General features: G+C 41.0%; 1 long non-coding RNA gene and 1 pseudogene across 1 annotated transcript; one reads left to right on the forward strand and one right to left on the reverse strand.

The window, feature by feature from the left end:
- Nucleotides 1-10676: 10676 nt before the first annotated feature.
- LOC109866191 (acid sphingomyelinase-like phosphodiesterase 3a) lies at nucleotides 10677-20671 on the reverse strand (annotated as a pseudogene).
- Nucleotides 20672-22395: 1724 nt separating this feature from the next.
- Nucleotides 22396-25141, forward strand: LOC109866601 (uncharacterized). The gene is made up of 3 exons (XR_002251706.2): nucleotides 22396-22523; nucleotides 23944-24166; nucleotides 24370-25141. It is a non-coding gene; the product is annotated as an uncharacterized LOC109866601 (long non-coding RNA).
- The last annotated feature ends 1302 nt before the right edge of the window (nucleotides 25142-26443 follow it).

The raw sequence follows: 26443 nt of genomic DNA on the forward strand, positions 1-26443 counted from the left end.
AATATATAGTAGTGAGACGAAACAGGCTACTTACTAAACAGCACAGCACCATTAGGCGTGAACACGGTCAGATTTTGACAATAGACGCTCTTTGGCATGCTGTGAACTCTCCATACCTAAATGTACGTGTGAGTGAAGCAAATCCACCCCTGCATGGCAAGATGCCATGAGTTGCAAACTAGCCTATTTTGTGAACTACATGATATAAACAAATAAATAGTGTAAGGCTATTCACCTCGAACATCAATTGGTGGCGTGATTCAATTGCATATCTGAATGCAAAGACAGTGCTCTCAGATTGAGTTGTGATTTTTCTACAGTCCAGCTAATGAATTACATAAATTCATCATAGGCCCTTCATTCATCTTCAGCCTCTGACCTTGGCTGGTCCACAAGCGTATTTGTGTGAAAACCACTGGTCTGGTGCTGCTTCAATATTAGACCGGGTGAGCGCCCACCAAGGCAATGCCCAGGAGCTTATCTCAATAGCCAGATGTTGGAGGGAAAACTATCTCTGAACAAGTCATGGGAGCACGTAGCCTGTTATGCCTTCAACTGAAAATGGAGCAAATTATCAGAAGTGCCGTTTAAAGAATATCGATAATTGTCATGAATTATTTTCATTAAAACATGTTTTTATTCTTAGCCTTCCAGTTCCCTGTTCCAGCAAGTTCAGAGAAATTGGTAAGTGGGTTCAACATGGCTGGCTCCCAGTGCTGAGTAGTGTCAGTGCTGCCAGGCCGGATGTGCTCGCTCGTCCAGACAGACAGTGATTCAGATGGCACACTTTGGACTCGTGTTGTTGGTTTATCGGAGCCTTGCCCAGGGGCGTCGCTAATATGGTCGTTGCGTGTACACTAATGTTCAGATGGAGCAAGATGCTTGAACTGCTGTATAAGTCAGGATAAATTACACGCCATATGGCGAGCCGGCGCGTGGTTTAGGACTGACCCCATCTCACTATTTTACATCTGGTCAAACGCAGCCTTCATGGTGTTATCAGTGGCGACAGACAGGTTCAATTAATAATCCGGGAATTGAGGGATTTTGTCATAACTGGGCTCAGGTCCAGGAGACCAATAATGTTATGTTCACTGATTATGTTACAACATATAGGCCCAAAAATCTGTTTGTACACCATGGTTATCTCTGTGGAACATTATGATCATATTTTTTGTTAGGTTATATGTCAGTATATCTACATTTATCTCGTAATGTACATATACTATTGTATACTATTGTTAAGAAAGTGCTCTTTCAATGAAACACACACACACACACACACACACACACACACACACACACACACACACACACACACACACACACACACACACACACACACACACACACACACACACACACACACACACACACACACACACACACACACACACACTAGGTTGGAGAGGCTGGAGCAGAGGGCTGCCACAGTGCAGAGCCCAATGAGCAGATCAGAGGGGTTAAATTCCTTGCTGGAGGGAACATCGCCATTAGGTATGATATGAGGAATGACATTCAATTCCATCAAGCTATACACATACCATCCTGACATGTTTATTGCTCTTATAATTCATTTAAAATGTCAGTCTGGTCACATCACACGTTTCCAATGGCAAATTATGTAGTTAAGTAAAAAGCACACCACCACCATATAAACAGATTACCCATGCACTCCACAATCAGTGCAACATTTTGGCAGGATTTTCTTCCCGAAGGATGCAATGCACAAACAATGCCAGAGGATGGCACTGTTGTAGCAGTTAATCTTACAGTCTACCACACTTTGCCATAGGTGCATAGCCTATTGCATTTTGGGTCAGAAGCTATGGATAGTTTGCATTGTTTGAATGATAATATGATAACACTGAAGATGATCATAATGAAGGTTTTAATAGCCAGTTTAAAACTAAACCTAGCCTGTGGGTTAATTGTCGCAAACTACATGAATCTTAGTTTTGTTGGCCTGTATCGGTAATATGTGCAGTCAATACAGTGGTCAAATGACTGTAAGGTCATAGTCACATCATATTGATTGTCTGTGTCAAAACTGAGGTGTCAGCAGACATCCATTTTCCACATGAGCAGAATGCATGGGCCAGGTCTGATTGTGTTAAAGTATGCCCTGGTAACCTTCACACATCACTTCCTCTCCAATAAACAGCACAATCCCATATTCAAGATTTAGCTCATCATGCCATAGCAATGAAGATGGCAATATACTGTATCATGCATCCAACAGTGTAAAGTAAGTGTGGGGTAAAAAAGTATCTTGGAAATTGAAAGTCAACCTGATAATATTGAGGTTATCAGAATAGTATTTCTACCAGTGGAGGCTCCCCAGATGAGGAAGTGAAGGACCATCCTCCTCAGTTAATTTCCTAAAAATGAAAAATGTTAAAACATTTAAGAACGTATAATTATTAGATAAAATTATACTAAATATAATCACATCACCAAATAATTGATTAAAACACACTCTTTTGCAAAGAAGGTCTACAGTAGCCTTAACAGCACTCTGTAGGGTAGCACCATGATGTAGCCAGAGGACAACTAGCTTTCATCCTCCTCTAGATTAATTGACTCCAATACAAAACCTATGAGGCTCATGGTTCTCACATCCTTCCCATGGACTTACACAGTAATTATGACAATGTCCAGAGGACGTTCTCCAACCTATTAGAGCTCTTGCAGCATGAACTGACATATTGTCCACCCAATCAAATGATCAGATAATTAATCTAGTACTGAAAGCAAATGCAGCTAGCTAGTTTATCCTACTGAAACACCCTGCTCAAACAGAGGGATGCTATGTTAGCTAGCTGGCTATGACTATCCAACACAACACTGGAACTCTTCCAAGTCAAGGTAAGCTTTTGGTTCAACTAATTTAATGCCACTGGGGCCCGCCGGTGTAACTGCTTACTGACTGTACACTGTAATGTTACTACATCACCGTAACGTTACTGCATAATGTATTAGTTCTATCAGCTATGCTGACTATGACGTTACTTTACTAGCTAATATGGTGACAATGATGTAGGGTGTGTGCAGCGGTTTGGCTTGGAAAGGTTTTTTCGCCTGGTCACATACAGCTGAAGTCCACAAGCAAAGGGAAGAGGTGAAAGGAGGAGAGTGCATAACGTACTGTAGATGCGAGAAGGAATACAACGTGGCTGCTATGAAACTGTGAACTGTGTTTACGCGTGATCAGGGGTGTATTCAGCAAATGGAACAAAATGGGGATAAACATACCATCATTTGTCCAATAGAAACTCTCGTTTGAACTGTTGGACTAATGATTTTACCCAATATCAGCTAGATGCAGGCAAGAGTGTGCAAGGCGGTATTGAATGTCCCGGTCTGTCCAGGTGTCATTGTCTGTCACATCAAATTTGTCTCTCAACCTGTGTGCACCTACGTTGTAAACTTTCATTCCTTGGCTAGGTTGCAGCAACCTCATGATGGGTATAGGGAAAATTTGAGTATCATATAGTACCCTAAACCTATCACTGTTACATTTATCTGGGTGAATGGAATATGAATGACAGTCATCCAATATGCTGTAATAGAAATAAGGCCAAGCAAAAAAATCATCCTCCATCGTCTGAAACGGAACTGACCGCCACTGATTTCTACTGTGAATTATTTCAAGGGCTATTTGTACACTGTTTCTCAGAGCAATGGTTCATATCCATATTGAACTAGCCTGGTTAATGCATGTAACAAAGGTGAACATCAAGAATTCAAAAGGCAGTTAGCAGGGCCTAAATGCAATGAGCAAACCTGCCTTTAGAAATTAACCAGCACTGTGCCCGACAGTGCACTACGCTGCGGGAAGGGTCATCTGTTGGCCTATGTGTGTTTCCAAATGGCACCCTATTCCCTACATAGTGCACTACTGTGTGCCCTTGTTAAAAGTAGTGCACACATTAGGAAATAGGCTACCATTTGGGATACATTCATAGTATCATGGGTCAGTACCGTTGTCATCATGTGGAATAAAAGGGGCCATGACCCCCAGGCTCCACTATGATCAAAGACCTTGGCCAACCTGTTCCATCCTGGGCAAACCCATTGACCCTGAACTAATCTGCCTACTGAGGCCCAGCACAAACCAAGAATAAACCCCAAGGGAGAAAACGTGCAGCAAAGACACAATTGGCTTCGGGCTGTCTTTCGGAAATCATTATTGACTGTCCTTCAATCAATCAGAAATGTCCTTCTGTTCACATATTTAGACGAAGCCACAGGGCGGTAGATGGAACGTGATTCTAAGATTTTAGTCTGTTATTTATGAACGGAAACATTGGTTGCCAGACAGATGCAAATCTCAAGAAGACAATATTCCTTCATCAAGGATTTGGTCATTTCTACTATGGTTTGTAGGTCATTATTCATTAATATCAATCATCTTGTTCACAGCTACTGTCCATAGTCTCACAAAATGTTGTGATGATCACATCGTGTCAGTTCTTCACTTTTGTCTAAATCCATTGAAGCAATAACAATGCACAAATTGGTTCAATAACTATCCACACTCTCTGTCAAGCAAAAATACTGTCAGTTGGATTCTTTCCAAATGACGACTTAATTCACATTATTTTCGTTTTGTATATTTCTGCTGACCACTGTCTCTTGCACGCATACAGTACACTTCCCACTTCCACAATCAGAACTCTGTGTCTGCAGACAATACGTTAACCCTAGTGTAACATGAGAATCTCCAGCCCCAGCACAGTGGGGTACATTTTAATTGGCAGTAGTCACCATAATGGTGATTTTCCCTGTATTTTTGGCCCACTTCTAAACACTCCCTCATTCACTACTACAAGCCACTTTGTAAAATATGTCCCTGCAGAAATGGGTCTTTTGTTCTCTACACTTTGTTGTGTATTCCTAGAGAGAAGTTCTCATGGAAGGCCCGATGGAGTTCCATTCTTTTCCCAGAGTGCCTTTCTTCCTCTCAAATGGGAAAAGAGGGAGTTTTTAGTGTGCTTGCCATAGACATCATCTGACTGTGAGGTAATAGCCTAGCTGCATACCCATTGGCTGATGGGGATCAGGCTATGCTCGGCCCACAAAGGACAGGGTACAATCAGATCTGAACCCCGACTTCATAAAGGTGGCCATTCATGCTGGCTGACAAATTGCCACTGAAGCATGAGACGAAAGGACCCCCCCCCCCCCTCCTTTCCCCCTTCAAGACACCCTCTCCTACCACCATATTGGGGAAACAGGCTGAATTGCACAATCACCAAGCCTCCCTCAATGGCTGTCTGTGCTAAGTTTGGCTTTGAAAATCTGTGCCACTCACTCTCTTTATATTCTGTATGAGAAGGAGTAGGGTGTGAGAGCTAGCACCACACGAGGCTAGCTCTATGACTAGAACATTGTGTTTGTCTACAAGGGAATCTGGCCATGCCAAAAAGTGATATTAAACTTCATACTGGGTTTTTGATTTACTAAGTGCTTGATGAAGTAGCAATGGCTATCTTTCATTTCACCACATATAAACAATGCAAAACACTCGCCGTTCCTGTGAATCTACAACGCTGAACATTTGAATTTAAATGTCTAATCTCCTGTAATGTAAAAAAAAAAGGACCGTATGCCCATGCGTCTCATCGTTTCACCTCTCTGTGAGTTAAGTTACAAAGGGATTCATCAAAGTCCCTACTTGATGAAGGAAAAACAGCGTTGAGCCTTGTTGTAAAGCCAACAATATTAGTCTCAATAACATTCTGGGGGGGAAACAAAACACAAAGCTGGGAGTGAGACAGAGTGAACTGGCCAGTCAGCAGACGTTACAGTAAGCAATATTTACAGACCAAGGGCATTTCCCCCAGGAGGATTACAGGGCTCGGTTAGGGAGATAGGTTACTAGAAGTAACAGACCAGACGACTCCTCTCCTTGTTGACGCAGATTCAGCACCAAGGCCTTGCATTGAGGAAGAAGAACCTAAAGATGACCCACAATTGAGAGGTGTGACTGAAAAGTATCTCTCCCGGATCATCTACACTTTATATAATACAATACGTCTCATGACTCATAGGGTTGAAGGGTTTGTATAGGTCTTGCCCAGCCCTGCAGCCATACTAGCTATAATAGGATCCTATAGGCCTACTGCACAGTTAAATGGAAGTAGCTGTATTTTAGCTGAGTCTGCAATGTACCCTGCCTGACATCATCCAAAATGTTGCATCATTCATTGTCTACAAGCACAAATTACTTGTTGCATGAATAGACCCACTGGTATTTTGGCTATTCTGTGCTGTAAATGGCATCCTTTTAGGTTTTAGTTGCTGCATCAAAAGACCTTTTAAAAGTAGGTAAGGCCCCGATGTCAGATATTCTGACATTGAAATCAAGTGACAGAGAGGAGGATGTGAGGACAGGTATCCCTGATACGCACTACTCTTCACCAAAATGGCTGACGACTTGTCTCTTCATTAGACTGAAGGTGTGAAATATAGACCTGGGGTATGAGTCTCGTTCACACAACATCTCCACATAATTATCATGCACACTACAACCATGCACCACAACTGTTACTAGACAGTTTTATATATATAAATACAGTACCAGTCAAAAGATAACACACCTACTCATTCAAGGGTTTTTCTTTATTTTTACTATTTTCTACATTGTAGAATAATAGTGAAGACATCAAAACTATGAAACAACACATATGGAATCATGTAGTAACCAAAAAAGTGTTAAACAAATTCAAATATATTTTATATATGAGATTCTTCAAAGTAGCCACCCTTTGCCTTGACAGCTTTGCACACTCTTGGCATTCTCTCAACCAGCTTCATGAGGTAGTCACCTGGAATGCATTTAAATGAACATATGTGCCTTTTAAAAGTTAATTTGGGGAATTTCTTTCCTTCTTAATGCGTTTGAGCCAATCAGTTGTGTTGTGACAAGGTAGGGTTGGTAAACAGAAGATAGCCCTATATGGTGAAAGACCAAGTCCATATTAGTGCAAGAACAGCTCAAATAAGCAAAGAGAAATGACAGTCCATCATTAATTTAAGACATGAAGATCAGTCAATGCGGAAAATGAACTTTCAAAGTTTATTCAAGTGCAGTCGCAAAAACCATCAAGCACTATGATGAAACTGGCTCTTATGAGGACAGCCACAGGAATGGAAGACCCAGAGTTACCTTTGCTGCAGAGGATAAGTTCATGAGAGTTACAAGCTTCAGAAATTGTCAAGTAACTGCACCACAGACTGCAGCTCAAATAAATGCTTCACAGAGTTCAAGTAACAGACACATCTCAACATCAACTGCTCAGAGGAAACTGTGTGAATCAGGCCTTCATGGTCGAATTGCTATTCATGGTCGAACCACTACTAAAAGACACCAATAAGAAGAAGAGACTTGCTTGGGCCAAGAAACACGAGAAATGGACATTAGAGCGGTGGAAATCTGTCCTTTGGTCTGTGAGTCCAAATTTGAGATTTTTGGTTCCAACCGCCGTGTTTAGAATTCAAGGCACACTTAACCAGCATGGCTACCACAGCATTCTGCATCGATATGCCATCCCATCTGTTTTGCGCTTAGTGGGACTATCATTTGTTTTTCAACAGGACAATGACCCAAAACACACCTCCAGGCTGTGTAAGGCCCATTTGACAAAGAAGGAGAGTGATGGAGTGCTGCATCAGATGATCTGGCCTCCACAATCACCCGACCTCAACCCAATTGAGATGGTTTGGGATGAGTTGGACCGCAGAGTGAAGGAAAAGCAGCCAACCTCATGAAGCTGGTTGAGAGAATGCCACTTGAATGAGTATGTGTGTCTAAACTTTTGACTGGTATTGCATATATATATATATATATACACAGTATATATACACACCCATGTATATATAATTCATATGCCATTTAGCAGATGCTTTTATCTAAAGTGACTTACAGTCATGCTTGCATACAGTTTACGTAGGGTTTGTCCTGGGAGTCAAACCCACTACCCTAGCATTACAAGTGTCATGCTCTACCATCTGAGCTAAAGGACCCTTTTTAATGTCTGAACACGTTCATTACTGGCTACTACCCCTCTTTTCCTCCACAACGCAACCCTGTAGTGTCTTAGAGACACTGCCAAGATAAACGGGACAACAAAACAATGCACAGCTGCCTCTAACACATAACACCATGGCCATAGACGGAAAGACTGTGTGGGCACGGTGAAGTAATTTAAGAGACATAAAAGAGGATGTTTGGCTGTTAAAAATGTTTTAAACAGAGCCTTTGGATATGACTTGGATAATCCAAGTAACTGAACAGATGCTCTAAGTTTAGGGATAGTAAGACTAGGTATCACTCCCTTATTAACTAACATCATGTCCTTGCTCTCCATGTTGAATAAAAGCCTCCCTGATCAAAGTAAGACATTGTAATCGCTACTTTTGCTGTGCCGTGTGTGTGTGTTCTCTGCTCTGCCGCCATCCCTTGAATTTAACAGTCCTATTCCACAGATTCCAGTTCCCCAGGGGCCTGCCCAGTTACAAAATCTTGACAGTAATCCACAGATTGAGTGTTTTGCGGCATCAGCCCAGCCAGCAGGAACAAAAGCGCTGTGAGGAGCGGCGACTGATCACAGTCTGCTTGACCATAATGAGGCCCGGTGTTTAGCGTAGACTTGACCTACTGGGGTCCCTCACATTGACCTCATAACTACAGCTCTTAAGGTTTTCAGGAAGCATAGAGGGCCTAAGCATACGTGACAGTATTGCCCACTTAATTGGCTACAGTTCAGTACAGGAATTCAACAAAATCCTATTCAGACAGTGAAACATGGACATGTCGAGCTTGTGTTCTGAGTTTTTACATCTTTAAAACATAGATCACTGATATTACAAAGACATATAGCAATATTCTCCATTACATAAGCAAGGCATGCTGTTGAGTTCTTAGTATTGCCCTAGTTCACTCTGTGAGGCGATACAAAAGGGCAAAGGGGGTATATAATGGCATTAAGTCCACTACGGCTTAAGAGCTTGGCCTTCTGTCATTATTGTCTGTGTGGATTATTGGTTTGAAATGTAGAGGCTTGGTGTCTCTCTGAGAAAATGTGCCTTGCTTCTCATAAGATGCCTAGAATACTGCTGATATTTAGGAAAGTGTCTTTAATGGGCACATCCCTCTCTCACCTCAGTTCCACCCTACCCAAAACATATTTCAGAGGGTCTACAGTGCCTTCCGAAATAATTCACACCCCTTGACTTTTTCCACGTATTGTTTGGTTACAGCCTGAATTGAAAAATAACTAAATTGAGATTTATTTTGTTGTCACTGGCCTACACACAATACCTCATAATGTCAAAGCGGAATTCTGTTTTTCAACTCCTTTGTTTTTCAACCCCTTTATTATGGCAATCCTAAATAAGTTCAGGAGTAAAAATTGACTTAACAAGTCACATAATAACATATATAGACTCACTCTGTGTACAATAATAGTGTTTAACATGATTTTTTAATGACTACCTAATCTCTCTATGTACCCCACAAATACAATTATCTGTAAGGTCCCTCAGTCAAGCAGTGAATTTCAAACACAGATTCAACCACAAAGACCAGGGAGGTTTTCCAATGCCTCGCAAGGAAGAGAACCAATTGGTAGATGGGTAAAATTAAAAAAGCAGACATTGAATATCATGGAGCATGGTGAAGTTATTAATTACACTTTGGATGGTGTATCAATACACCCAGTCACTAAAAAAGATACAGGCGTCCTTCCTAACTCAGTTGTTGGAGAGGAAGGAACCGCTCAGGGATTTCACCATGAGCCCAATGGTGACTTTAAAACAGTTACAGAGTTGAATGGCTGTGATAGGAGAAAACTGAGGATGGATCAACAGCATTGTAGTTAGTCCACAATACTAACCCAATTGATAGAGTGGGTATGCTTGTCATCAGCAAGGACTAGGGAGTTTGTTAGGGGGAACAATTTATGGAATAGAGCTAAGCACAGGCAAAATCCTAGAGGAAAACCTGGTTCTGTCTGCTTTCCAACAGACACTGGGAGACAAATTCCCCTTTCAGCAGGACAACAACCTAAAACACAAGGCCAAACATACACTGAAGTTGATTACCAAGTCGACATGAAATATATCTGAGTGGCCTAGTTACAGTTTTGACTTAAATCGGCTTGAAAAACTTTTGTCAAGACTTGAAAATGGCTGTTTAGCAATTATCAACAACCAACTTGACAGAGCTTGGGCAAATGTTGCACAATCCAGGTGTGGAATGCTTTTAAGAGACTTACCCCAAAAGACTCACAGCAGTAATTGCTGCCAAACGTGTTGCTGACATGTATTGACATAGGGGGTTGAATACCTACGTAATCAAGATAGGTTTAAAAAACAAAAAAAATGTTTTTGTTTTTTACAAATGTTAGAATTTTTCTTCCACTTTGACATTGGAGTATTTTGTGTAGTTCATTGACACATTTTTTTTTTTACATCAATTTTAATCCCACATTGTAACAACAAAATGTTGAAAAGATCAAGTGGGGTGAATACTTTCTGAAGGCCATGTATAAGAAGTGGTGTGGAGGAGGCCAATCCAGGGATTCACTTCTACTGCCCACTGCAGGAGGATCACAGTCTCCTGCTAGATTTATACTGTTGTTTAAAGCCTGGCCTGAACCCAGGACAACTCAGGGAGGCTTGCGGGTAGTGAAGACTGAAGAGCAAGAGACCCATTCTAGTCTCAAACAGAGTCACATCGACAGGGCAAATATTGACCCATCTCTCTCTCGCTCGCTCCATCAGTGGCTGGTCCTTTGAGGGGAACCAGCCCATCTGATTGGCAGTCCAGTGATTCATGCTTATTAGTGCATCACAGAGTCATTAGTGAGGCCTGCCAGAGTTCTGCTGCAGTTACCCCGGAGCCGTCTTTATCACCATGCCAACCACTAACCTCATTTCCACAGTCCCTTCCACCAGGCATTGTGATTCTCCCAGACTCTCTCAGCCCCTGAATGCTAATGTTAAACCCAGTTGAGGGCATATGAGTGAAAAGATTTCGTCCCCAAATCCAAAAGGCAAGGGCAGATAGTCCTTCTGGACTGTGGGGAGAGGGGGAGAGAAGTGGGGAACAAGGGGGGAGGAGGAGAGGCTTGAATAGGGTTGGGGCTGTCTGATCCCCCCTCCCCCGCAGAGCGGTTTGGTCTAGTGTGGCATTTGCTAGCTTTTCATTTTCTCCAGCGAGGTCATGAGTTAACCTCTCTCACAGTACAGCTATAGAGGGGACTGGGGAGCAGGTGAAGAGGATAACTGTAGCATGACAGCTGGGAAAACAATCTCCAAACTAGGGCCACTTTGATCCAGAGAGTTTGATCTCTGCACATGAGAAACTGATGGTGTCTCAGAGAAAAAAATATCACAACTTACAAAATGCAGAGAAAATTGTCGTGCCATATTTAATTTTTGGGAAATAAAACAAGTGCATTGAAAAAAAAAATATATATTCTCATGAATGCCCTCCCCTTTTGTGCAACAGTACCACTTAGAGGCCATTTGCTTTATACTGCAAGCAAAGCAATTCACAGTTTACAGTTTATTCAATAACTGCCAGACATTTTAAAAGCAATAACCATACAGTGTACTTAGCAGTTAGCGATCGATTTCTCTTTGATTTCAACATGTCAAAGAGAAATCAATAAAAGGTCCAAAAAAAGTTGGACACAATATTTGGCCTTTTGCGATTATATAATCATCAACATTCTCATCTGGTATCGTGTCCTTATTTCGACCTCAGATATGCTTAAATTGTCACCATTAAATTGAAAGTATTACATTATACATTTATATTTCATGGTCATGTGAAAACATATTGGGGCGGCAGGGTAGCCTAGTGGTTAGAGCTGTTGGACTAGTAACTGGAAGAGTGCAAGTTCAAACCCGTGAGCTGACAAGGTACAAATCTGTTGTTCTACCCCTGAACATGCAGTTAACCCACTGACCCAAGGCTGTCATTGAAAATAAGAATTTGTTCTTAACTGACTTGTCTAGTTAAATAATGGTAAAAAAAATATGAAGTATCTGTACAGCATTAATAAAATCCCTGAATTTTTACATTACAGTAGTTCACAATAAAAATATCCCTGTTTTCGTGTCCCTTTTCAATATGTTTGATATAGGAGGTATAGTCCAAGGACTGCACCGCAAAGACCTGAGTCAGCTTGCAGGCCCCATCACACACATCATAGCTCACCATAAAATGGTAAAAATACTTCTGAAACGTTTCACTTTGCCCCAACTCAAAACTCAGGGCAAGTTGAAACAAGCTGTGTGGTTGAATATCCTTTCATCCAAGTGGTTCAGTGATTACGTATTCAAGTTTCCAGTCAGATCTTTTTTCTTGGTTTGCTTCGATGAGATTCAGGTAGTACTGCCAAATATCCTTCAGAGAGAGAAAAATACTATTTCAAAACCATGAAAAGCCATGTAAAAAACCTTGCTCTGAGAGAGTACCTTGATTATAATTAGATTTGTTATGAATGACAGCAACATTAATCATGAAGGAACAGCATTGCTGTGGGTCTAGGGCAGGGATCATCAACTAGATTCAGCTGCGGGCCGATTTTTTCTTGAGCGGATGGTAGGGGGGCTGGAACATAATTACAAATCATTTGTAGGCAGCAAATTGACAGCAAGAAGCCCAAACCAATATAATATTTGACTAAAACATAATGATTTTCCGCCTTGCTTGCATTTATATAGATCAAGTGTTTCTCTCTCTATTATGCGTGGAAATACTAGTGAATAGACATCCAAAATGTATAATCATTTGGAGCTGATTTCCAGGGCTTTTTACAGTCTTTTATGTCCAACAATCGCTCCATTCCCCCCAAAATGACCGACAGTTGGGGAACACTGGTCTATGGATTTGTTAAGCTGTTGAGACTGAATACGCCCCATTTGAAAAAGTGTTGTCAAGATGTTTCTGATTCGTTCTTATTTTCCACATTGCTTTTCTTAACAGATTACCCCAGGAAGTAGACTAACAGTGATTTTCAAAGGCTGGGCCCTCCCCACTGTCGACTGTGGTGGTTACATGTTTGAGCTTCCGTCTTTGGCGCATGCTGAAATCACATGTAAGCTAGTCTGAGCTCTATGCTGTATGAGCGAGAATCACAGTGGGATTGCTCTGTTGAAACTGTACTTTAGTAAACCAAGCCAAGGACAGATCAGTGCTGACCTTATGAAAATAATAGGAGGGAAAGTGACAAAGCAGAACTGAAATCAGCCTCTGCATGGTAATCATGAAATAAGTTCAGCTTAACTACATCACCTTGAGAGGGTTAATGTTAGACATGAGGAGGATAATACACCATGGATGGATATTTCCAAATGAAAGTAGATTGTCCCAAACCCCTGGATAATGGTGGTTCACAAGTTAACTGAGTTCCCTACTGAGTTCCCTTTCCTGATGACAGTCACTTCTCCAACGCAGAGCCTTGACGCTATCCAGTGACTCACCTTGCTGATCCTGCAAGAACATTATGCTGTCTCTGTGAGTGTGGCCATAGAAATGCCCTGAGATGATCTCCCTGTAGTTGCGAATTATCTTCACAAGTCTCTCACTGTAGAGTTCTCTGATGGCCTTGGTGTTCCTGGCATAGGGCAAGTAACCCACTGGAACATGAGCAATGACAACCTACAGAGGGATGACAGGAGAAATAGCATGCTTAGGCATGATAGGACTGGTTTGGAGTCAAACCTTGCTTAAAAAAAACACATGTCAGTCTTCCATGTTATATCCTGTATAAGCAGTCTTCTGGTGCTTAGAATCCATGCAGGACAGAAGCCCTCCGCACCTTCATACTCGTCGCCAAACCCACTGGCTACAGGTCATCTACAAGTCTCTGCTAGGTAAAGCCCCGCTTTATCTCAGCTCACTGGTCACCATAGCAGCACCCACTCGTAGCACGCGCTCCAGCAGGTATGTCTCACTGGTCACCCCCAAAGCCAATTCCTCATTTGGTCGTCTTTCCTTCCAGTTCTCTGCTGCCCATGACTGGAACGAATTGCAAAAATCTCTGAAGCTGGAGACTCACATCTCCCTCACTAGCTTTAAGCACCAGCTGTCAGAGCAGTTTACAGATCACTGCACCTGTACATAGCCCATCTGTAAACAGCCCATCTATCCACCTACCTCATCCCCATACTGGTATTTATTGATTTATTTTGCTCCTTTGCACCCCAGTATCTCTACCTGCACATTCATCTGCTGCCGACCTACCATTCCAGTGTTTAATTGCTATATTGTAATTACTTCGCCACCATGGCCTATTTATTTACTTAACTTACCTCATTTTCACTCACTGTATATAGACTTTTTGTTTTCTTTTGTTCTACTGTATTATTGTCTGTATGTTTTGTTTATTCCATGTGTAACTCTGTGTTGTTGTATGTGTCGAATTGCTACGCTTTATCTTGGCCAGGTCGCAATTGTAAATGAGAACTTGTTCTCAACTAGCCTACCTGGTTAAATAGAGGTGAAATAAAAAAATAACATTAAAAAAAAAACTGGCTTTATATTTTCTTTGTTTAACCAGGAAGGGCTCATTGAGAGTAAAATCTCTTTTTCAAGAGCGCCCTGGCCAAGATAGGCAGCACCAAGTCATTACAAAAAAATTACAGACAGACAACATGAAAAACTACAAGTAATCTAGTAAAAACCATTGAATTCACAAGAGTATAAAACAGCAAATTAAAAACATTGGCAGGTCAGGGAATCAGCCTCAAAATCCTTCATCAGTGATTTAAAAACACCAATCGGGACAAGTTCTTCCAGTTTAAAAGTATTTTGTAAGGTGTTCCAAGACGATGATGCAGAGTACATAAAAGCCCTTTTTACCAAATTCAGTTTGGATATATATTCCTTCTACTAAGTAATGTAGCTATTGTGCCTTCAGAAGGTATTCGCAACCCTTGAGTGTTTCCACATTTTGTTGTGTTACAAAGTGGGATTAAAATTGATTTGTCATTTTTCGGTCAACAATCTACAGTACTCAAAATACTCTGATGTCAAAGCAGAAGATAAATTCTAACATTTGTAAAAAATAAAGTCATGAAAAATAAAACATATATCTTGATTAGATAAGTATTCAACCCCCTGAGTCTGGCTAGAACATGAGAGAACTCATTTTAGGCCTGCTGATCAGGCCTCTTGGTACTTTGCAATTATTTTTTGCATTGTTTTTAATGTCCATAAACATTATATATTGATAACCATTGTAAAACTCACAATAACTTGACCCAGCACACAATAACCTTACCTGACCGCCAATTTCTTGTCCAGTGTGGCTCAGTTGGTAGAGCATGGCACTTGCAACACCAGGGTTGTGTGTTCAGTTCCCACGGGGGACAAGTACAAAGAAAAATTTATACACTCACTACTTGAAGTTGCTCTATATAAGAGCATCTGCTAAATGACTAAAATATACCTTTTGTGAAGGAGGATTTTACTCTCAGTTGGTGCAGCCCAAGCTGTGATTGATAAGCCTGAACACAATCCTATACTATATCCCCAATAAAGTGATAGTGAATTTGAGTAACCCTGCAGGACACCCTGGAAATATCCTCATAGAGAATGGAGAAGGTCAAGAGGTCAAACAGTGCATTCAGAGAGTATTCACACCCCTTGACTTTTTTCCAAATTTTGTTGTGTTATAGCCCGAATTTAAAAATTATTCGATTGAGATTTTTTTGTCACTGGCCTACACACAATACCCCTTAATGTCAAAGTGTAATTATGTTTTTCATTTTTTATTATTTTTTATTATAATAAAATGAAAAGCTGAAAATGTCTTGAGTCAATAAGTATTCAACCCCTTTGTTTTGACAAGCCTAAATAAGTTCATGAGTAAAAATGTGCTTAACAAGTCACGTAATAAGTTGCATGGACTCACTCTGTGTGTAATAATAGCGTTTAATGTGATCTTTGATTGACTAACTCATCTCTGTACCCCACACATGCAAGGTCCCTCAGTCGAGCAGTGAATTTCAAACACAGATTCAACAACAAAGACCAGGGAGGTTTTCCAATGCCTCTCAAAAAGGGTACCTATTGGTAGATGGGTAAAAATGTAAAAAGCAGACATTGAATATTCCTTTGGTCATGGTGAAGTTATTAATTACACTTTGAATGGTGTATTAATACACCCACTCACCACAAAAATCCAGGCGTCCTTACTAACTCAGTTGCTGGAGAGGAAGGAAACCGCTCAGGGATTTCACCATGAGGCCAATGATTACTTTTAAACAGTTTGAGTTTAAAAGCTGTGATTGGAGAAAACTGTGAATGGATCAACAACATTGTAGTAAGTCCACAATACTCACCTAATATCCAAGATGGCGTAGCACCCAATGTGGTGTGGACCTGCTTTTTCTCTAACGTATTTTTCTTTGCCTCTTACTGGAATCTCTCCAAAATAAACTAGCCAGCTAACTAGCCAGCTAACGGTCATCAGCTAATCTTAGCTAGGAAAGCTCTCGCCAGTTTGTACAACGCGATTCAACCAGAGCATACCGGACCTATTTTTTTTTCTCTCCATATCCCCGGATTCCTATCGCAAGCTCTGAGCCTTCTCCCCTTCCAAACTTCGCAGCTAACGTCCCCTGAATGCTAGCTGTCTAGAGCACAACGGACTGTTGGCTTACGAGGCCCATCGAATACATTCCGAAGCCACTAGCTAGCATTCAGCTATCCTTTGCTAGCGGTCATCAGCTACCTTTATCCCGGACAACTCTCGCCAGTCTGTACAGCATGACTCAAACCAGAGCTAGTCTGACTTATTCTTGTAAATATCTCCGGATTCCTACCGCAAGCTCTGAACATATTTTAATTTTAATTTATTTGTAAACATTTTTATTATGATTTATTTAAAAAAATGTTTTTTCACCTGGAATTATAGCAGCTAACGACCCCTGAACGCACAGCCGCTAATCTGCAGCCTGCTAGCTATCTTAAGCACATTGGACTGCTGATTTAAGAGGCTCTTCGGAAATATTTCTTCGGCCACTATACATATTTTGCCAATTGGCCCGGATTACCACACGGAACCCTGCTGATCCGTCCGTTTCTGTTAGCCTGCTAGCCACGTGCTGCTTGAAGCCACGCACTGGACTTGTATGATCACCCGGCTATGCATGCCTTTCCCTAACGTCACCATGCCGTGTCGATTGCTGTTTTGGTTTGTAACTATTGTTTTATTTCACTGTAGAGCCTCTAGCACTGCTCAACCTGCCTCGGCTAACAATTTAGTTCCACCCCCCACACACGCAGTGACATCACCTGGTTTAAATGCTATTTCTAGAGACAATATCTCTTTCATTATCACTATATGCACAGGTTTACCCCCACTGTATTCACATCCTACTATACCTTTGTCTGTACATTATGCCTTGAATATATTCTACCGTGCCCAGAAATCTGCTCCTTTTACTCTCTGTTCTGAATATACTAGGCGTCCAGTTCTGTTAGCCTTTAGCCGTACCCTTATCCTACTCCTCCTCTGTTCCTCCGGGTGATGTAGAGGTTAATCCAGGCCCTGCAGTGTCTACCTCCACTCCCACCCCCCAGGTTCTCTCATTTGTTGACTTCTGCAACCATAAAAGCATTGGTTTCATGCATGTTAACATTAGAAGCCTCCTCCCTAAGTTATTCACTGCCCTAGCACACTCCACCAATCCGGATGTCCTAGCCGGGTCTGAATCCTAGCTTAGGAAGACCACCGAAAACCTTGAAATTTCCATTCCTAACTATAACATTTTCCGACAAGATAGAACTGCCAAAGGGGGCGGTGTTGCAATTTACTGCAAAGATAACCTGCAGAGTTCTGTCTTACTATCCAGGTCTGTACCCAAACAATTTGAGCTTCTACTTCTAAAAATTAACCTTTCCAGAAACAAGTCTCTCACCGTTGCCGCTTGCTATAGACCACCCTCTGCCCCCAGCTGTGCCCTCGACACCATATGTGATTTGATTGTCCCCATCTATCTTCTGAGCTCGTGCTGCTAGGTGACCTATACTGGGACATGCTTAACACCCCGGCCATCCTACAATCTAAGCTTGATGCCCTCAATCTCACACAACTATTCAATGAACCTACCAGATATAACCCCAAATCCATAAACACGGGCACCCTCATAGATATCATCCCAACTAACTCACCCTCCAAATACATCTCTGCTGTTTTCAACCAAGATCTCAGCGATCACTGCCTCATTGCCTGCATCCGTAATGGGTCTGCGAGCAAACGACCACTCCTCATCACTGTCAAACGCTCCCTAAAACACTTCTGCGAGCAGGCCTTTCTAATCGACCTGGCCGGGGTATCCTGGAATGACATTGACCTCATCCCGACAGTAGAGGATGCCTGGTTATTCTTTAAAAGTGCCTTCCTCACCATCTTAAATAGGCATGCCCCATTCAAAAAATGTAGAACCAGGAATAGATATAGATCTTGGTTCACTCCAGACCTGTCTGCCCTTGACCAGCACAAAAACATCCTGTGGCGTTCTGCATTAGCATCGAATAGCCCCCGTGATATGCAACTTTTCAGGGAAGTTAGGAACCAATATACACAGGCAGTTAGGAAAGCTAAGGCTAGCTTTTTTAAACAGAAATTTGCATCCTGCAGTACAAACTAAAAAAAGTTCTGGGACACTTTAAAGTCCATGGAGAATAAGAGCACCTCATCCCAGCAACCCACTGCTCTGAGGCTAGGAAACACTGTTACAACCGACAAATCCACTATAATTGAGAATTTCAATAAGCATTTCTCAACGGCTGGCCATGCTTTCCACCTGGCTACCCCTACCCCGGTCAACTGCCCAGCACCCTCCACAGCAACCCGCCCAAACCCCCACCATTTCTCCTTCACCCATATCCAGATAGCTTATGTTCTGAAAGAGCTGCAAAATCTGGACCCCTACAAATCAGCCGGGCTAGACAATCTGGACCCTCTCTTTCTTAAATTATCTGCCGAAATTGTTGCAACCCCTATTACTAGCCTGTTCGACCTCTCTTTTGTATCGTCTGAGATTCCCAAAGATTGGAAATCTGCCGCGGTCATCCCCCTCTTCAAAGGAGGAGACACTCTAGACCCAAACTGCGACAGACCTATATCTATCCTACCCTGCATCTCGAAGGTCTTCGAAAGCCAAGTTAACAAACATATTACTGACCATTTTGAATCACATCGTACCTTCTCCGCTATGCAATCTGGTTTCCGAGCTGGTCATGGGTGCACCTCAGCCACGCTCAAGGTCCTTAACGATATCATAACCGCCATCGATAAGAGACATTACTGTGCAGCTGTATTCGTCGACCTGGCCAAGGCTTTTGACTCTGTCAATCACCACATTCTTATTGGCAGACTCAAATGATTGCCTCGCCTGGTTCACCAACTACTTCTCTGATAGAGTTCAGTGTAATAGATAGAATACCTGGGGCCAGTTGTCGTGGTTCCCGAGGGTGGGGTACACCGGCATGTCTAGGAGGAACTTCCTGATGGTTTGAGTCATGTTGCTGATGACTTGGATCACCACGTCTGTGGACAGCTCCCCTGATGGGACATGTGGATGGCTGTCTCTGGTGAGGGGAATAAGCTCATTCAAATAACTTATTAGAGAGAGCCCAGGGCAGAATTCATGAAATAAAACAAAGATCTGCTAATGTGTTACCCATAAATCCCTGTAATCCAGGAGTTGTCTTTTTTCACATTTGAATCTAGGTGCAGTGGCAGGGCCTTTCACCAAAGCATCTTAATTATGCTTAACAAGCATTATACATGCCAATAAAATGTCAGGCTTAACCGATTAACTGAAGATTTGTGAAATGAACTAACTGAGCACCATACACATGCAGTACAAGTCCTTTCGTGTTATGTGTGATTAAAATGTTCAGGCCTTAGCATAGCATTTAGTGCATTTTTAGTAGCCTTTGCTATGCATGGCTCTTTATTCATATGCACAGCTATCTGATGCTGAGTTGTCCCCACTGGTTGAACGTTGGCATAATGACTTTATAGCACTTGGTTTTAATATCAGCAGAAATTATTGTATGGATGATTTATGGCCTATTAGGCTGCTGTGGAAATTACTTATTACATTTCGGTTCGAGACAAAGCCTAGAGCTGTTTCAAAACGATACACTATACAGACATTGTTCATGCTTCAGTGAGCAAATCACTGATTGGTTGCTTATTTTACAACGATTCCATCAGTAACAATATCATTGTTAGTTATCCAATGACAGGAAGGAGGAAGCAATATGCTTTTGTTAGTTGTTTAACCTCTCAAAAGGTGCACAGGCTACTTCTCCATTAGCGTTGTATATGAAACAGGAAAAAACAAGTCCACATTAACACCACATGTTGTTTTCCATACCATATAAAGCTACAAACCTTGTCCAGATCATAAAATCTGGCTGTGGAGCAACTTGTTTCATGTGCTGGAAGCTGACAGGATGAGCTGGTAGAGTCACACATGAAGTTTCCAAAAAGACCAGGGTTTGAGGCTGGGACACCCTTAGAGGAGAACACACTTTGGTGTATTCATCAGTCACATGGTAGGGGGGGTCAAAATGCAGGTCAGAGATGTGCCAGAATCTCCCTGAAATTGAAATATTATTGGGCATGATATATCAATCTATTTTATTACATGTAGGGGATTATGTAATTCATGCTAGTCAGGATTTATTAATTATAGGTAACACAACTCAGTGGCCAGTTTATTAGGTAAACCCATCAAGTACCGGGTCGGACCCCCCATTGACTCCATAACATCCTGAATTATTTGGGGCATGGATTCTACAAGGCATTGCATTCAAACATTGCTTAATTGGTATCAAGGGACCTAACTTGTGCCAGAAACATTCCCCACACCATTACACCACCGCCACCAGCTTGTACCGTTGACACCAGGCAGGATGGGGACATGCGACTCCTGCTGCTTAAGCTAAATGCACAAAATTCTAAATCACACTATCAGTGTCATACCATGTACAATACATGGATAGATCTAGGCAATGAGGACCGTCTAATTTTGTTATGATGTTTTACAATATTGCGGACAGGCAGAGATGTAGAGAATGAAGTTGGGTTAGTCCTAAATCATTGTCTTCAACATTGTTACCTTCCATTACAGAACTTTGCTTGTGTGTGGATTGAGGCCTATACATTCAAATCATTGGTTTCTCCATTGTATTTACATTTCCTTATTTATATTGTGGATGGAGTTTCTGTGGACCAAAGGAAAGTCTACAAAACTATAAGCAAACCAGCATTTGTATTGGATACATGAAATTGTGATGACACTGATTAATTCATCTTGCACACTGTCTATTAGATTTTTTTAAATCCCCTTATTTTACCAGCTAAGTTGACTGAGAACACATTCTCATTTACAGCAACAACCTGGGGAATAGTTACAGGGGGTGAATGAGCCAATTGTAAGCTGGGGATGATTAGGTGACCGTGATGGTATGAGGGCCAGATTGGGAATTTAGCCAGTACACCTGGGTTAACAACCCTACTCTTACAATAAGTGTCATGGGATCATTAATGACCACAGAGAGTCAGGACACCCGTTTAAGTCCCATCTGAAAGACAGCACCCTACACAGGGCAATGTCCCCAATCACTGCACTGGGGCATTGGGAAATTAATTATTTTTAGACCAGAGAAAAGGGTGCCTCCTACTGGCCCTCCAAAACCCCTTCCAGCAGCATCTGGTCTCCCACCCAGGGACTGACCAGGACAAAACCTACTTAGCTTCAGAAGCAAGCCCACAGTGGGATGCAGGGTGGTATGCTGCTGGAATGTATATTAAATTGTTTGGTAAAATATGTTTAACCTTTTTAGTAATTACCCATAATTCTACACATTTGAATACTTGTACTTCCAATTTTGATCATCATGATTTAGCGACTGTAAATAAAATGTGTTGATCTACCGGGATTCTGTTCTGTCTGCTTGGATTCAAGAGATTAGTAGCCTATGGTTGCCTTAATCTTTCGCAGGCTGTTATGTTCTTTTGTTAAAGTATTTGCAATTTTGATGGTATAATGTAGTTTTGATAAATATAAACTCAGCAAAAAAAGAAACGTCCTCTCACTGTCAACTGCGTTTATTAAAGGCAAACTTAACATGTATAAATATTTGTACACGGGCTTAGTAAATATTGCAAAAGAAAATCAATGATTTTTACTTAAAATAATAGGTTTCTGGTTTTACTTACATTTTTTAATATAGTACTTAATGTATATGTGTTGTAAAAGACTGGCATTTGCAAATAAAAATCCAAGGTAATATGCTGCTAAATTTGAACGAATATTTCTAAGTAACAACCATCAACTTAAAAATATGATATTCAAAATATCATTATTATGTTGGACTAACATGCTAGATCAAGTTCTGAATTTACATTGTGCTTGGACCAGCTCAATGGACCTCCTCTTGATCTTTCTCCTCTGGAAAGGCCATGCAGCAGGTAAGGACCAAATTATAACTTGGAATGTAGTTTGGAACTCTCTACACATATTTTCGACGAAATTTCGAAAATATTTGTGGAAAACTTTAACTAATATTCTTCAAGTACGAAAAGCTTCTAGCTGGCTATATTGGCAGAGTACGTTATATATTTGCAAGTTGATAAGATAGCTAGTTAACGGCCGTGATGTCTGTATAGTTAGCTAGTGGTGGGCATGCTACTAGCTAGTTAACGGCCGTGATGTCTGTATAGTTAGCTAGTGGTGGGCATGCTACTAGCTAGTAAGTTAGCAGGGCATTTACTCGCCTCGGCGCTGTTTCTAACCTTTGTCATTTTTGTGTACGTTATATATTGACCGAAATCGCTATGTAACATATTAGCTACCTATCGTCCCAAAAAGTGCATCGTTAGCAAACATTACAGTAGAACTGAACACATGGTTCCCCTGCAATGTAATATTTGCCTGCTAGTCAAGCTAGCCAGGCAGAGACAGGAACGAACCATACGTAGCTAGCTAACTACACTATCTAGCTACACCTGTCCTTGCGGAAACCTTGTTGTTCATATTTTCACATGTTCAAGGCAGCACTGCAAACGTTGACCTTGTGCAGTAGTTATCTAGCTAAATGAAATAACTAGGCTGGCTAGTAAGATGGATAACAAGCAGCTCTTCCAAGTCAGCTAGGATTGCGATGGTTCTGCTAGCTATCTAAAGCTGAAGTCATTCGAGTTTTATTTTCCTGACATTGTCATAGATTAGAGTATAGGTATTCAGACGTTCCTGGGTACTGGACAGACCATATTTTCCAGAATACATTGACATGGTATGTAAATATTGTAATGAAACAGCAGGAAGCATGTCTCGAATCCTCGACCGGGCCCGCTATCGACTGTGCCGCAAAAGCATGCTCGTGCGGCCGGGTCGATTTCCGCGCTTATAAACCCAGGGTCGTTACAATATATTTGTGTTGTCATTGTAGCTCATATAAGGGCTTGTAGGGCTCTGATTTCCGCAATGCCGAAAACTCCGACGGAATCCAGAAATCTAAACAGAATACACGGTACCCCTCGGACAGGATACACAGGATATTTTTATTACAGTAACCCAACATTAGTGTGAAGCATAGGTATTAGATATATACTGTATTTGTTTATCACTCAAATGGATTGAACACATTAGGCAACAAAAAGTTAACATGGAATTCCGGAAAATAAAACGGTATTTGGGAAACAAAAAGAACAAGGATTTTATAGGGCCCTATTATATTAGTGTTTTACACAATGCGATGTCACCCAGGCAGGTATTGACAATGTGTGTCTAACTTATTTTAAAAGGAGATAGCATATGGGATGTGTAAGTAATAATGTTTTAAGCTTATGTATACACAAAAAAATAATTGATTTTATTTTAATTCCGAAGGAATCCGGCAGCACATGCAGTGTAAGATCTGCAGTTTTGCTGCATTCAAGTACAAATACGTGACAACCACAACATTGTGAGTGGTAAAATGGCAAAGACCTTCTCATATCGAAGACAAAATGTTGTTCCGGCCGGTCCTTTCTGTGAAGGACTTCAATGAAAGATGGCCAACCCTGTTTGAACCCACTCAGGTACAAAATACAGGTGAAGGAAAATAGTCAATGTAGGTATAATTTTTTATTTATTTAAATATTTTGTTGTCTTGACCTACTATTATAATCTACAATTCAATATGCATTAAAGATTAGTCTGAACATTCTCACTCTACACAAGCTTTGGGGGGGGGGGGGGGGGGGGTCCCAATAGCATTCTGGCTCTCGGATCATCTTTTGTACTTCAGTTCAGAAGATGTTTTCTCTCTCTCAGATTAAGGAAGACTTCAGAAGAATTACAACTGTTTCTCTTGAGTCCACCTTTATGCAGAAGCTGGACGAATATACACCAACATGTTTTGACTTGTTTAAGTAAAAAGGAGGTGCTATAAAGGCGGTTTGTAACAGTATAGACTTTACATCCGTCCCCTCGCCCCGATCTGGGCGCCTACCAGGGACACTCTGCACACGTCAACAGTCACCCTCGAAGCATCATTACCCATCGCTCCACAAAAGCCTGTCAAAATAATATGTGCATATGGAGTCAGGTTTAAGGGAGAATTTGGCATATATTTTGTAACAAATGTGCAATGTATGTTTTGAAACCCCATGTTTTGATTAATCTAAAACAGTTTTAATGAGGTTGTATTTGAGCTAAGGTTCATATTGTGCTTTGTGTAAAGTATATTTAGACAAATCGTTAATTTATGTTTCTGTTAAAATATTGCTTTGTTGTTAAGGGGCACACAGACCACCAGAAAATCTTTGCCAATCTGTACATGATGTGCGGTCAAAGTGCTAATCCCAAACTATCACATACAACTTTATGCAGTTGTGAAGATCTATAATTATTTGTAGTCAGGTGCAAGCTATCTGGATGTAACTTTACCTGAGGAGGCAAGGTGGAGTTATACCCAGAATGCTTACAGATGACAAAATATGAATGCCTAAGGAGTAAGGTTTAAAGGGCAATTTGAGATTGAAGTTTGAAGAAATGATAAAATGATAACGTTTATTTTATTAAAATAAAGATGTGGAAGTTTGAAGTTGAACACTGTTGTTTCTTTTTGCATATTCCCTTGTATAGAAATAATCATTTGTAGTAAATTATCCCAAGTATATTGAGGTAACTATTTGCATCAGCTTTTTAAGTATAGTTGTGAATACAGTTGAAGTCAGAAGTTTACTTACATCTTAGCCAAATACATTTAAACTCAGTTTTTCACAATTCCTGACATTTAATCCTAGTAAAAATGGTGTTACAGTGAATTATAAGTGAAATAATCTGTCTGTAAACAATTGTTGGACAAATTACTTGTGTCATCCACAAAGTAGATGTCCTAACCGACTTGCCAAAACTATAGTTTGTTAACAAGACATTTGTGGAGTGGTTGAAAAACAAGTTTTAATGACTCCAACCTTAGTGTATGTAAACGTCCTACTTCAACTGTACATATTTGAGTAGTAGGAACCCAATTAAAATACATTTTACTAACCTGAGTACCATAAGTAACTCAGCAAAAACATTTGTAGATAAAACAGAATATAAATGACTATACTGAGTAAATTCAGCAAATGAAACGTACAATATTAGCTCTGTAACGGATTACATTAAGTATATCAAATTTATAACATTAGTTCTGGGATTTAAGCAGGTCAAACAAACAAAAACTGTTCTGAACCTGATAAAATGAAGTTGAATGAGATCCAGTTGTTTGCACTTCACATTGTTTGCACTTCACATATTTGAGTTTGTAATACACTAAAAGTAAAGTATATTATACTTTAAAGATCCTCCTTGTTGGATTTACTTAAAAAGCTGATGCAAATAGTTACCTACATTTTTTTAAGTAAAAGGGGCAAAATATTTTGTACAGTGTGTGAATATAAGATTCAACAACTGAGACAAAAACTGAACAAATTCCACAGACATGTGACTAACAGAAATTGAATAATGTGTCCCTGAACAAAGGGGGGTTCAAAAGTAACAGTCACTATGTAGTATGGCCACCAGCTGCATTAAGTACTGCAGGGCATCTTCTCCTCATGGACTGCACCAGATTTGCCAGTTCTTGCTGTGAGATGTTACCCCACTCTTCCACCAAGGCACCTGCAAGTTCCCGGACATTTCTGGGGGGAATGGCCCTAGCCCTCACCCTGAGATCCAGGCTCTTCGCTGGCCATGGCAGAACACTGACATTCCTGTCTTGCAGGAAATCACGCACAGAACAAGCAGTATGGCTGGTGGCATTGTCATGCTGGAGGGTCATGTCAGGATGAGCCTGCAGGAAGGGTACCACATGAGGGAGGAGGATGTCTTCCCTGTGACGCACAGTGTTGAGATTGCC

This window comes from Oncorhynchus kisutch, linkage group LG21, assembly GCF_002021735.2.
Source record: "Oncorhynchus kisutch isolate 150728-3 linkage group LG21, Okis_V2, whole genome shotgun sequence".
Classification (NCBI taxonomy): Eukaryota; Metazoa; Chordata; class Actinopteri; order Salmoniformes; family Salmonidae; genus Oncorhynchus; species Oncorhynchus kisutch.